The following is a 15,404-nucleotide window of genomic DNA, read 5'->3' as shown; positions in this document are numbered from 1 at the left end:
TCAAGGTATATATTGGCGCTTACATAGAGGTCTGGTGATAATGTTGCCCTTTAACAGCTGCAGGAGGAACGACACAAGCTCCGCTCATGTTTACGGTAAGAGCCGACTTATTACCACAATTTTGTCACCGAAACCTGCCGATTGACATGTAGTAAGAACCATGTTGGCTTGACCGCTCTGTTCCATATTAAAGCTTCACAACAAACAAAGAAACACTGGCTGTGTTTGTGTTGTTACAGCCGGCTGCAATACACCGCTTTCCACCAACATATTTCTTCTTTGTAGTCTCCATTATTAATTGAACTAATTGCAAAAGATTCAGTAACACAGATTTTCAGAATATTGTGTAATTATGCGATAAAAACAGTTCACGTTTAGCCGTGATCGTTGTTGGGTGAACCTGTCCGCTACCGGCGGTGACGTCACGCACACGCTTCATCATACGCGTCATCATTCCGCGACGTTTTCAACAGGACATTTCGCGGGAAATTCAAAATTGCAATTTAGTAAACTAAACCGGCCGTATTGGCATGTGTTGCAATGTTAATATTTCATTATTGATATATAAACTATCAGACTGCGTGGTCGGTAGTAGTGGGTTTCAGTAGGCCTTTAAATATTTTGTCTATTTGCAGGTCGTACTTAATAAAATCTTCAAATAATAAAACATTTTTGTCACTCAATACGTGCATCAGCGACCAAATGCCTTCTTCAAACCATTGTTGTACAAAAATGGATTTGTTTCTCATTTTAATATAACAACAATACCCTAGTGGAGTATTGTGTGTGATGAAGTTGTGTTTTTAAATTAGTTTCCAGTACAACAACACTTGCTGGGTACTGTTCACTTTTAATTCCATGTTTTATGTGTTATATATGTAAATATATTGTGTGTTTGTATTTTGCCAACATGGTAGAATCACATGATAGGCAGGTTGTATCATGTTTTTCTGTCACCTTGAGGAAATGGCATAAAGAGGAAGATGACAATATAATGTCACTTGGACAATGATGTACAGAACAGAGGAGATTTAGTTATTTTTTATTTTTGGTTTCAGGCGATTGTTTCTAATATGTTATTTCACAAAACCTCTCCATTATCCAGCTATGGATTTCTGGTAGCTGGTTAAAAAGTGACGGAAGAGGATAAGGAAGGGATGTATGAGGAAGGTATGGACATGGATAGGACTAGAGGGGGGAGAGGAAAGAAGGGGAGAGAAGGTCATGAAGGAAAGTTGAGCGCTAAAAGAGTAGAAAGGAGGAAAAAGATTATGGTAGATATTTGCAAGATTATGTATACATTTAAGTCACATCAAGACATGAAGGATGTTAGTTTTTGATGACACTGGTTAAGGGATTAAAGAAGGACATTGGAGAGGTGGAGATGGCCAAAGTGCTAAAGGACGGAAGTCTTTGGATTAAATGTAAAAATGGACAGCAAAAGAACAAAAGCAATTTGATTGCAAAAAATGTGCAAAGAGATAATATAGGAAATAATGGAAGTGGGAGAAGGAAAGGGGGCTAGAGGAGTTGTGACAGGAATCCCAAGAGGAGAACATTTTGAAGATTTGAAAACAAAATTGAAAAGGGTGAACTGTCACAATGATGAAGAGAATGATGAGATATAGAAATGGATAAAAGATGGAGAGCAAATTTGTGCTAGTGCAGTTTGTTCATGATTCTTCCCAGGAAGAATCATGATAGGGTTTTTAAGTTTTTAAATAAGACCTTACGTCCCACCCCCAGTACCTTGTTTTAAGTGCCAACACTATGGGCACATAGTAGTGTGTGTCATGCTAAGATGAGATGTGGAAGGTGTGGAGGGCAGCATGAATATGGACAATGTGGAAGTCATGAACAGATCAAGTGTTGCAACTGTGGGGGAATCACACAGCAGCTTATGGGGGCTGTCTCATTAGGAAATAAAAGTACAGTAAATGAGAGGAGCATATGTAATAAACTGTACAGAACGGAAGACAGTCATTCGACTCATATACTTCCGTGCCCGTTCACACTTTCCACTCGGAGCCGCTGACCGCAACGTCTTTTTTTTACTTCCGTCATATAAACGGGAACTAAGCGCCACAAACCACACTGCAGAAGTGCCCCCCAGTGGATGGAGGACACCACCACTCAACTCCAAGGCTCCCTATCTTGTACTGACTGGGCCATTTTTGATGGTAGTCTGAATGGCAGAGTCTCTGTCATTACAGACTACATCAAATTCTGCATCAGCTTCGCAAAACCAACCAAAACGATAAATATCTATCCCAACTCCAAACCATGGATTACCCCACAAATAAAACAGAGCCTGAGGGAAAAACCTAAATCCTTCAGGCAACAGGACTGGGCCAGCCTCAATGCAACAAATAGGAATTTAAAAAATGAGGTACTTAGAGCAAAACTGAAGTATAAAACCTAACTGGAAACCAAATTCAGCAAGCAGGCCTTTCAAAAGGTGAAAACCCTACAGGATGCGGAACAAAAACATCATGCACTGTCCGTGACCCAGAAACCCTCTCTAAAGACCTCAACACATTTCTTACCCGTTTTGATAATGTGGACTTCTCGCCTGAGTGCCAGGACCTGCTGAGAGCCCTCCCACCACCAGACCCCGAGGAACAGGCCCCCTTCACAGAGGAGGAAGTATGGCGCCAGCTGAGCCGCTTGCAAGCCAGGCAAGGCACCAGGGCCTGATGGCATTTCAGCCACTGTGATCAGGGACTGTGCCATGGAGCTCTCTCCTACCCTACACTCTCTCTTCTGTCAATTCTACCGGACTGCAACAATACCCACACTGTGGCAAACTGCAACCATCATCCCAGTACCGAATAAATCCAGACCCACAGAAGTCAACCATTACATAGAGCCCTCACATCCATAATTATGAAGTGCCTGGAGAAACTGCTGCTCTACATCATCCTTGCAGTTGTCACCCCACACTTGGACCCCCTCCAATTTGCTACAGGGCCAGGAGGGGCACAGAGGATGCTGTGGCCTGCCTGCTGCATCTCCTCCTCCACTATCTGAACTCCCATCCCGTACTATACGTTGCATCTCACCTCCTGTTATCACTGTACCAAAGCATTGTTCAACCCATGCTTCTGTACTGTTCCACATGTTTTTTCACTATGCTTTCTGAAAACCAACCGGACCAAACTCGCACGCATAACAAACATAGCAGCTAAAATCATTGGCCTACCCACACCTAAAATCTCAGATCCAAACCACAGGTCCATCATTCGACTGGCAAACACAATAGTCCAGGATATCACTGACCCATTACAACAGGGGTCACCAACCTTTTTGAAACAAAGAGCTACTTCTTGGGTACTGATTAATGCGAAGGGCTACCAGTTTGATACACACTTAAATAAATTGCCAGAAATAGCCAATTTGCTCAATTTACCTTTAATGAATAAATCTCTCTCTCTCTCTATATATATATATATATATATATATATATATATATATATATATATAAATGGGTATTTCTGTCTGTCATTCCGTCGTACCTTTTTTTTCCTTTTACGGAAGGTTTTTTGTAGAGAACAAATGATGAAAAAACACTTAATTGAACGGTTTAAAAGAGGAGAAAACATGAAAAAAATGAAAATAAAATTTTGAAACATAATTTATCTTCAATTTCGACTATTTAAAATTCAAAATTCAACCGAAAAAAATGAATAGAAAAACTAGCTAATTCGAATCTTTTTGAAAAAAGTAAAAAAATAATTCATGGAACATCATTAGTAATTTTTCCTGATTAAGATTGATTTGAAATAGGTTAAAATCCAATCTGCACTTTGTTATAATATACAACAAATTGGACCAAGCTATATTTCTAACAAAGACAAATCATTATTTCTTCTAGATTTTCCTGAACAAAAAATTTAAAAGAAATTCAAAAGACTTTGAAATAAGATTCTACAGATTTTTTAGATTTGCCAGAATATTTTTTTTGAATTTTAATCATAATAAGTTTGAAGAAATATTTCACAAATATTCTTCGTCGAAAAAACAGAAGCTAAAATGAAGAATTAGATTAAAATGTATTAATTATTCTTTACAATAAAAAAAAATACTTGAACATTGATTTGAATTGTCAGGAAAGAAGAAGAAGGAATTTAAAATGTAAAAAAGTATATGTGTTTAAAAATCCCCAAATCAATTTTTAAGGTTGTTATTTTTTCTCTAAAATTGTCTTTCTGAAAGTTTTAAGAACCAAAGTTAAAAAAAAAAATGAATTTATTTAAACAAGTGAAGATCGGGTCTTTAAAATATTTTGTTGGATTTTCAAATTCTATTTGAGTTTTGTCTCTCTTAGACTTAAAAATGTCGAGCAAAGTAAGACCAGTTTGCTAGTAAATAAATCAAATTTAAAAAATAGAGGCAGCTCACTGGTAAGTGCTGCTATTTGAGCTATTTTTAGAATAGGCCAGCGGGCGACTCATCTGGTCCTTACGGGCTACCTGGTGCCTACTTCATCCCACTACCATCAGGGAAAAGCCTTATCTTTGCAGCTATAGCCGCCCTAAACAGCAGGCCCGGCCGACCTGTCTCACAAGCCTGTATGTGTTGGTCATGTATGATGTCTTTTTGTTATTTTTGTTCGTGATGTGTAATGTCTATTGTTTAAATGTACAACAGTAAAAAATGTATTTCCCCAACGGGGACCAATAAATCTAAATCTTAATCTAAAATCTAATATGCTTTTGTCCACCTTGCTGGCCCTCCTTGGCAGGGATATTTGGAAGTATGTTCACTCAGACAAACAATCAAAATAATGTCTTGTATCTTGAGGTTGACACAAAATAGCAACCATTACAGCTGTATGAATGTGGGAAGTAAAGGGAAAGGTCCAAAAGTTAAGGGCAATCAAATGGCTGACAAGCTGTGCCAGCAGTTCTGAGGGATGATTTTAAATCCAGCGGCTCTGGCTGCAGGAAGACCATTTTTGTATTGTAAGAGCCACAAAAGGCTTAATAGTTAAAGCAAGCAAGAAAGAAGAACACAGGGTTGTGCTGAAACCCTGCGTTGTACCAGGGACCTTCAGATATTCAGTCTGACACTCTCCCAACTGAGATATTCCAGCCATACCAATTCCTTTTGGGTTCACTTTTTCAAATGTAACTAAAGTCTGCCCTGTTGCTGACTTTTAAGGGCTGGAAGGAGGTCTTTCCATTGGGTCTCAGAGCCTTATATTGGTCAGCACAACAGGTACTTGAATCCCAGAAGCTCAAAAAGAATGTCTTACGCTCCATGACTAAGCATATTAGGGTCCCTAAAATATTAAGCGAGGTGCTTCTGAAGAATGTTTTACTACCAATAATGTTATGATAATTGCAAACATTTGGCATATTAATGTTGTTTAAAACAAAGACAATAAACTGTTGATCAATTGACTGAGCTTCTAATGCAATTTTACCAAAGGATAATCTAACAGCACAAAGCACACATCAGTCATATTAAATCATGCATCAAAGCCAATACTGTAATGAAACACAATAGATATTTTGAGTACCTGGTTGGTTTCACATCTTGTTCAACTACTTACCATGGGAAACAAGATACCTATTTTTCAGAAATCATCATCAAAAAGAGGCAGTTTGAAGAAAGGGTAAAGTGCCTTGACCCGGTTTCGAACCAGGGTTGCTGCGGCCACAACACAGAGTACTAATCACTATACGAACACGGCTGTAGCAACATTCTCTGATTGATAATGGCTTTACTCTCCTGAAGTCTAATGTTAAATGATTTGTTCAAGCCACATTCTGTTTGATCGACATCATGTAAGAGCATCTCATTCAGTGTGCTAATATCTAATGTTCTGGGGAAATTTCTGTCTCCATCCATCTATCCATCCATCTATTTTCTACCGCTTATTCCCTTTGGGGTCGCGGGGGGCTCTGGTGCTAATCTTGGCAACAATCGGGCATAAGGCGGGGTACACCCTGGACAAGTTGCCACCTCATCGCAGGGCCAACATAGATGGACAGACAATATTCACACTCACATTCACACATAAGGTACCATTTAGTGTTGCCAATTAACCTATCCCCAGGTGCATATATTATATATATAATATATGTTATATATTATTGGAAGCTTCTTACTCACAGTTCCCACAGATGCACGCTGGACGCCAGTGGTTCAGGTTTGACAGTAGTTTTAATATATTCAGTTTTCTCAAGATCACGCTTTTCTGCTCAACTTTTCAGTCTCACCAACAGCAGCAGGTCCCTCCTCCGCTGGCCGTTTACTGTTAAAGACAACAGTTGATTAGATCAGCGCGTACCACCTCCGACATCGAATCAACTGCTAGCTGCGTCTCGCCATCCTGCCCATGCCACGCCCCCGCCTGAGGGTGCGCTGTCTCCAGCCACCCAGATGGGGTCGCTGATCTTTCTACCTGCAGTGTGCTAATCACAACTTCTCTCCACAATTATTATTTATTATTATTATTGTCTATGGTGAGCGAACTGTGGTAATGAATTTCCCCCAGGGATCAATAAAGTACTTTCTATTCTATTCTATTCTATTCTATTCTATTCTATTCTATTCTATCTATAAATTGTATTCTAAAGTATGGGTCTCATAAGACCCTTTGCTAGCTCAGTTGGTAGAGTGGAGGACTGACGTTGCTCATGCTGAAATCCTTAGGTAGCTGGAACAAATCCGCCCTGAGGGATAGCCCATTACGTTTTTATGTGATGTCATTCAAAACAGAATAAAAATAATGTCTGACATCCTGAGGACGTCCGTTCAAAACCATTACCGCTAGGGCCTTGGCCTCTAAGGATACCTGTGTCTATAAGACAGGTGGGTTTTTAGCATGCCGGCCTACCGTTTAGGTCTTATTGCATTAAGTTAGAATATCATCTTGGTTGGTCACTTATTCTTTTTTCCTAACCGTGTGTGTGTTGGTGTATTACTTAGTTCAAACTTACTACACAAACATTCTTAAAACATTTAGCATACACTCAATAATACTAAGCTGTACTCCTGTGCAAGACGGCAACAACCAAATATTTTAGAATTACCAATCAATCAAAAGAAAAACAAGTATTTTACTTTCATTTGTGAAGTCCTCTGGTGGGCTGTGTTTGGTGGGTCATGGTCCAGAAATCAACTACCGCAAGACAGCAAAAGAATCCGGATAAAGGGACACGTTTTAAAGGCCTACTGAAATTAGATTTTTTTATTTAAACGGGGATAGAAGGTCCATTCTATGTGTCATACTTGATCAATTTGCGATATTGCCATATTTTTGATAAAAGGATTTAGTAAAGAACATCGACGATAAAGTTCGCAACTTTTGGTCGGTAATAAAAAAGCCTTGCCTGTACCGGAAGTAGCAGACGATGTGCGCGTGACGTCACTGGTTGTAGAGCTCCTCACATCCTCACATTGTTTATAATCATAGCCACCAGCAGCAAGAGCGATTCGGACCGAGAAAGCGACAATTTCCCCATTAATTTGAGCGAGGATGAAAGCTTTTTGGATGAGGAAAGTTAGAGTGAATCCATCCATCCATTTTCTACCGCTTATTCCCTTTTGAGGTTGCGGGGGGCGCTGGCGCCTATCTCAGCTACAATCGGGCGGAAGGCGGGGTAGACCCTGGACAAGTCGCCACCTAATCGCAGGGCCAACGTAGATAGACAGACAACATTCACACTCACATTCACACACTAGGGCCAATTTAGTGTTACCAATCAACCTATCCCCAGGTGCATGTCTTTGGAAGTGGGAGGAAGCCAGAGTACCCGGAGGGAACCCACGCATTCACGGGGAGAACATGTAAACTCCACACAGAAAGATCCCGAGCTTGGGATTGAACCCAGGACTGCATGACCTTCGTATTGTGAGGCAGACACACTAACCCCTCTCCCACAGTGAAGCCCGTTAGAGTGAATAATAAAGAAAAAAAAAAAGAAAGGGCAGTGGGTGCGATTCAGATGTTATTAGACACATTTACTAGGATAATTCTGGAAAATCCCTTATCTGCTTATTGTGTTACTAGTGTTTTAGTGAGATTATAAAGTCATACCTGAAAGTCGGAGGGGTGTGGTGACCGCCAGTGTCTCTGATGGAAGCCATGGAGCAGCCAAGAAAGTCGCAGCTACCTCTTTGACAACAGCAGGAGGGTGCAAGCTCCGCTCATGTCGCCGGTAAAAGACGACTTATTACCACAATTTTCTCACCGAAAACTGCCGGTTGACATGTGGTAGAGAAACATGTTCACTTGACCTCTCTGTTCCATATTAAAGCTTCACAACAAACAAAGAAACACCGGCTGTGTTTGTTGCTAAAGGCAGCTGCAATACACTGCCTTCCACCAACAGCATTCTTCTTTATAGTCTCCATTATTAATTGAACAAATTGCAAAAGATTCAGCAACACAGATGTCCAGAATACTGTGTAATTATGCGATTAAATCGGATGACATTTAGCCGTGAGTGGGGCTGGGATAAAATGTCCGCTACAACCAATAACGTCACAAGCACGCGTCAACATAAGCGTCATCATTCCGCGACGTTTTCAACAGGACACCGCGAGAAATTTTAAAATTGCAATTTAGTAAACTAAACCGGCCGTATTGGCATGTGTTGCAATTTTAATATTCCATCATCAATATATAAACTATCAGACTGCATGGTCGGTAGTAGTGGGTTTCAGTAGGCCTGCCTCTAAAGGGCGAAGTCATCCAATGTTGTTTTGTTCTAAAGGCGCCGGAGAGAAGGTTGGGTTGTCTAAAAATGTTTGGCATTTCTCTGAAGATGGTCACTCTACTCATATGCTTATGTCTACCTTGCTGCCCCTCCTTAGCAGAGATATTTGGAAGTATGGTTAGTCAAACAATAAAGAATTAAAATTGTTTCTTGTGACTTGAGGTGGACACAAAATAGGAACCTTTACAGCTGTATGAATCGAGGAAGTGAAGGGAAAGGTCCAGAAGAAAATTTAAGTCACTCTCATAGCTGACAAGCCGTGTCAGCAGTTCTGAGGGATGATTTTAAATCCAGAGACCGAGGGTGCAGCGGTTTGACAGCCGAGCTAAGTCTAACTGAAGCCCGGGATATAGCCAGAACAAGGCCAGAATCAAGCGGGCAGACATCTAGACTATGGCAGTTGATGTAAGGTTCAGCTAAAGACCAGATATTGGCTTAAGGGACCATCCCGTTAAACAACGTAACTGTTGTCCGAGAAACATGACCACTGATGCCAGGATTCCGCCAGCAAGGCTGGCCGATGACTTCATTAGAGTAAGAGCCACAGAAGTGTCCTTAGTAAAACCAAGTCGTTAAGAAGAACCCATAGTTGTGCTGAAACCCAGGTTTGAGCCAGGGACCTTCAAATCTTCAGTCTGACGCTCTCCCAACTGAGCTATTTCAGTCAACACATCCTTTATAGCGCTAACTTTTTCAAATGTAACCAAGGTTTGCCCTGTTGGTGACTTGAGGGCTGGAAAGAGGCCTTTGCATGGGGATTTTAGAGCCTATTACAAGTACTTGAATCACGGGAACTAAAAAAGAATGTCTTATGCTCCATGACTGAGCATTTCAGGGTCTGTAAAAAATTAAGCAAAATGCTTTTGAAGGTTGGAAGGAGGCCTTTCCATAGGGTCTCAGAGCCTAGTATTTGTCAGCAGAGCAGGGACTTGAATCCCTTAAGCTCAAAAAGAATTTCTTACGCTCCATGACTGAGCATTTCAGGGTCCGTAAAAAATTAAGCAAAATGCTTTTGAAGGTTGGAAGGAGGCCTTTCCATAGGGTCTCAGAGCCTAGTATTTGTCAGCAGAGCAGGGATTTGAATCCCTTGAGCTCAAAAAGAATGTCTTACGCTCCATGACTGAGCATTTCAGGGTCTCTAAAAAATTAAACAAAATGCTTCTGAAGAAAGTTTTACTACCAGCAAGTTTTACTGCAAACATTTGGCAGATTTTTCAGAAATGTTCAAAATTTTTTAGCAGACGAATAATTAAGTCTTCAAGTGTAGATGAACTATGCCTCATAAAATGTTGTTGTTATGTATTAATGTTGTTTTTAACAAAGACAATAAAGTATTGATCGATTGACTGAGCTTATAATGCAATTTTACCAAGGGATAAACTAACAATCGCTGTTGAAAACTACTCAAATTAAGAACAGGCTACAAGGAAGGATGCAGCAGGGGAAAGGGACATCTTTAAATCAATGTAAAGAAGTTAGCCTCAGCTGCCTGAATTGGGACTTGAACCCTGGATCTTCAGGTTAAAAGTCTGAGGCTCTGCCGACTGAGCTACTCAGGACCTTCTCTAAACTAATTTGCCCAATGTCTAAGAGAACAGCCATATTGGCAATCTCAGATGCAAGTGAATTAGTTAGGATGTTCAGTAACAAGCTGGGAACTGTCAAAGCTCAAACTCGCCAATTGCTTGAACATAAACCTCATTATTGACAATTAAGCCAGTCTTACATTGTCATTAAGTAAGAAGGTTTTGACAAAAAAAGAAGCTTGTTTCACAAAGTTGGCAACTTTGAGCTGGATTTAACTTGGATTCTCCCCACAAGTTCGAGTCAAATGCCTTGGGGACACAAGCTTAATGGTCATTTGAAAAACTAAAACCAAAAAGATGTCTTTAATCCACTCTAGCGCAAGATTCCATCAGCAAGGTTGGCAGGTCAGGGAGTCCATATCAGTAGTGTAAGACCCACATGAGGCTTATTAGTAAAAACAACTGGTTAAGAAGAACACAGGGCCCTTCAGATCTTCAGTCTGACACCCTCCTTTTTGGGTTCACTTTTTCAAATGTAACCAAGGTCTGCCCTGTTGGTGACTTTTGAGGGTTGGAAGGAGGCCTTTCTATAGGGTCTCAGAGCCTAGTATTGGTTAGCAGAGCAGGGAATTGAATCCCTGAAGCTCAAAAAGAATGTCTTACGCTCCATGACTAAGCATTTCAGGGTCTCCAAAAAATTAAACAAAATGCTTATGAAGTAAATTTTACTGCTAACAAGTTTTACTGCAAACATTTGGCGGATTTTTCAGAAATGTTAAAAACAACTTAGGAGACTAATAATTAAGTTTTCAAGTGTAGATGAACTACGCTTCATAAAATGTTGTTGTTACGTATTATTGTTGTTTACAACAAAGACAACAAAGTTTGTATCCTCAAATCACAAGGCCAACCAGAATTGCATGTCACAGTTCTACACTTATTGACAATATCTTTACTAATGTCTTTGATAATAATACAAAACGTGGACTGTTTACAACCGACATCAGCGACCATCTGCCAGTTTTTACTATTTTTGATGGGAACTACAGGAAGAAGAACATTGACAAAAAAACATTTCAAAGACTATCCACAGAGGAAGGAATGATTTCCTTCAAGAAGGATCTGAGGAAACAAATTTGGGACAATGTATACAATGAAAATGATGTAGATGATGTATATGGGATTTTTTTAACACTTTTCTAACACTCTGTGATAAACATTGTCCATGGAAAGAACTTAGTAAGAAGCAAAATAAAAACAACCAACCATCGATGACAAAAGGACTGAAAAATGCTTGCTACAAAAAAAACACATTATCTCGAATATTTATAATACAGAGATCTAAAGAGGCAGACATATGAAATATAAAATATACAAATATAAAAAAGAAGGAATACTACAGTCAATTATTAAACAAGAACAGAAACAACATGAGAGCAACATGGAGCATCCTAAATAGCATCGTTAAAATGGTGCTAAGAAGGATTACCCCCAGTACTTTCTAGATGGAAATACAAAAAATGACAATATGAACCAAATAGTTGAAGGTTTTAATGATTACTATGTTAATATAAGAAAACATATGGAACAAAGAATTCCAAATGCAGATGATGGGTCAGTTGAGGACTTGAGTGACAGAAATCCCAATTCCATATTTCTTGAGAAGGTGACAAAAGAAGAAGTAATAAAAATTGGAAAAAAATGTAAATCTAAGACCTCAACCGACTGTCATGGAATAGATATGATAACAATAAAAAAGGTTATAGAAGACATTTCAGAACCTCTGACATATATCAGCAACGTGTCATTTCTAACCGGCAAATTCCCTGACAAAATGAAAATGGCAAAAGTCATACCAAATTATAAGAATGGAGACATACACCAGTTTAATAAAGACAGACCAGTTTCATTACTTCCACAATTCTCCAAAATCATGGGAAAACTATTCAATAGCCAATTAAATATATTTATCAACAAAAGTGGGACACTTGTGGGGAACCAATATGGATTCCGATCAAATATCTCAACATCGATAGCAATAATGAATATAACAGAGGATATTACCAATGCAAAAATGGTAAAGAATGTGCGGCCACAGTATTCATGGACTTAACAAAAGCATTTGACACAATTATTCATGATATTTTAATACAAAAAATAGAACGATATGGTACAGAGGTTTGGTCTTGAACTGACTAAGAAGTTATTTAACCAACAGGAAGCAATATGTGAAGATGGGTGAAAATAGGTCAGCACGGCTAGATATATCTTGTGGTGTACACCAGGGATCAATACTGGGACCAAAATTGTTTAATCTTTATATAAACGACATTTGTAAAGTTACAAAGGACTTAATTAGTTTTATTTGCAGACGACACAACTGCTTTCTGTTCAGCAGAGAGAACACACAGAAGATAATACAAATAATAACAGAAGAAATGAACAAATTGAAAAAATGGTTTGACAAAAACAGACTATCTTTGAAATAATGCTATTAAATATCAGCAGTAAAGGGCATCATACACTAATACAAATAGACGGAGTAGAGTAGACATTGAAAGGGTAAAATAAACGAGATTTTTGGGAGTATTAATGGATGATAAAATGAACTGGAAATCTCATATACAAAATATACAACATAAGGTGGCAAAAAACATTTCAATAATGAATAAAGCAAAATACGTCCTGGGCCAAAAATCACTTCATATTCTCTACTGCTCGCTAGTGTTACCATATCTTAGTTATTGTGAAGAAATATGGGGAAATAACTATAAAAGTACACTTCCTTCGTTAACCATGTCACAAAAAAGATCAATTAGACTGATACATACTGTTGGATATAGAGAACATACAAACCCTTTATTTATTGAATGAAAAATATTAACGTTTGATGATTTGGTAAAATTGCAAACAGCTAAAATGATGTACAAAGCAAACTATAACTTGCTACCAAAGAATGTACAACAATTCTTACCAACTGAAGAGGAGAAATGTAACCTTAAGGGGAAAATCTAATTTAAAACATTTGTATGCACGTACAACACTTAGAACCTTTAGCATATCTGTATGTGAAAATAAATTATGGAATGGATTAAGTAAAGAAATTAAACATTGTACTGATATGATCCAGTTTAAGAGGTTGTTCAAATTAATAGTGCTTACAAAGTACAAAGAAGAAGAATTTTGAGAAACACTTTCAACCTTATTGAAAATAAAATATTCTTCATCTCAGTATGCTAATAATGACTGAATTAATTAATTACATATTACAAAACTGTCGCAATACTCATTCACGGATGTGATTTTACTATTTTTCTATAAAAAAGGTCAGTAAATGAATGTATATATTTGTAAACGCTCTGAAGTGGGAAAGGTGTAGGATGAAATAAATGTAGCTTCTTCCTACTCCTTTTCGGACATGATGTAATGTGAAATGGTGTTAAATTGTCTGATGTATTATGTTGTAAGTATGTTCATGTTCAAAATAAACTAAAGAAAGAAAGTATTGATCGATTGACTGAGCTTATAATGCAATTTTACCAAGGTTTAAAGTAACAGCGCAAAGCACACATCAGTCATATTAAATGATGCATCAAGGCCATTACTGTAATGACATAAAATTGATATTTTTAATTTTGCCAGAGTACCTGGTTGGTTTCACATCTTGTTCAACCACTTACCAGAGGGAACAAGATACCTCTTTTTTCAAAAATCATCATAAAACAGCTTGAAGAAATGGTAAAGTGTTATGACCCGGATTCGAACAAGCGTTGCTGCAGCCACAACACAGAGTACTAACCACTACACAATTACAGCTGTTAACTATTCCCAAAAATAAAAATTTAAAAAATGCATGTTCCAGTTAGTTCATATTCATTTTAAATAAAAAAAATAAAATACTTGAAGAAATGGCACTGAATTTTGTTTCAGTTCAACTAACGAAAACCAATGAGCTAAACAGGAGTTGAATTTAGAATATTCTGATGCGTAGTCAGACACGTTATCCATTGCACCACTAGCCCTAGGTAAACAATAAATGTACTGCAGTACAATTTGTATATTGTACACATCTTACACCAAAGGAACACACAGTTTACATTGGGCTTACTACCAAAACAGGGCTTTACTGACTGCTTATGTTGGACTTTAAAATCTAGTGACCTTCTATTTGTTGCAGCCGACGGAAAAGTTTATCAGGACTCCTCTTCCTCCTATCCAGGAGATCGCAAAAAGCCACTGCCTGACCAGGGCTCAGAAAATCTGCAAAGACTCCGCCCACCCCCACAAGGACTGTTTTCACTGCTGATCTCTAGGAAGAGGTTCCGCAGCCTCCGTAGCAGAACCTCCAGGTTCCGTAACAGCTTCTTCACTCAGGCCGTAAGACTCTTGAACGCATCATAATTAAATGATCCCCTCAACTCCCCCCAAAATGGATTAACTCGCTAGAATAAAAAAGACAATATAACATACATCCATAAACCTGGATGCATATGAAAAAGTGCAATGTATTTATCTGTACAGTAATCTATTTATTTATATCTGCACCTTATTACTTTTTTTTTTATCCTGCACTACCAAGAGCTAATGCAACGAAATTTCGTTCTTATTTGTACTGTAAAGTTCAAATTTGAATGACAATAAAAAGGAAGTCTAAGTCTAATCCAGCTCAGAGTTGGCAACTTCGGGTGAGGAGCTTCTTTTTTGGTAAAAACCTTCTTTGTTGATGAAGATGTGAAACTGGCCTAACTGTCAAAAATTAGCTTTGGATTCAAGCAATTGGCGAGCTTGAGCTTTGACAGTTCCCAGCTTGTCACTGAACATGCTGACTAATTCACCTTCACTTGAGATTGACAATATTGCTGTTCTCTCAGATGTTGGGACAATCAGGATTGATAAAGGCCTGGATAGCTCAGCCGGCAGAGCATCAGACTTTTAATCTGAGGGTCTAGGGTTCAAGTCCCTGTTTAAGCAACTGATGCTAACCTCCTTACACTTCTCCAGAGACATCCCTTCACTGCCGCAGTCATTTTAACCTTTATTTCAACTGTATTTATAGTTTTTAACAGCGATTGTTAGTTCTCTATTTCATTTGAAAAACTGAAATCCAAAAACATCCCTCACATCCACTTAAACTCCAGTGGGAGAG

General features: G+C 38.6%; 1 protein-coding gene and 2 non-coding genes across 4 annotated transcripts in view; 2 read left to right on the top strand and 1 right to left on the bottom strand.

Moving 5' to 3' along the window:
• The window catches only part of LOC133545407 (oocyte zinc finger protein XlCOF6.1-like), a 235,001-nt gene that overhangs the window by 137,020 nt on the left and 82,577 nt on the right, over nt 1–15,404 (top strand). The gene's annotated exons all lie outside the window — the stretch shown is intronic.
• trnaf-gaa (transfer RNA phenylalanine (anticodon GAA)) lies at nt 9,325–9,397 on the bottom strand. The gene has a single exon. It is a non-coding gene; the product is annotated as a tRNA-Phe (tRNA).
• On the top strand, nt 15,157–15,229 carry trnak-uuu (transfer RNA lysine (anticodon UUU)). The gene has a single exon. It is a non-coding gene; the product is annotated as a tRNA-Lys (tRNA).

The sequence above is a fragment of the Nerophis ophidion genome, linkage group LG28 (assembly GCF_033978795.1).
Source record: "Nerophis ophidion isolate RoL-2023_Sa linkage group LG28, RoL_Noph_v1.0, whole genome shotgun sequence".
NCBI lineage: Eukaryota > Metazoa > Chordata > Actinopteri > Syngnathiformes > Syngnathidae > Nerophis > Nerophis ophidion.
This window is presented reverse-complemented; position numbering and strand designations above follow the sequence as displayed.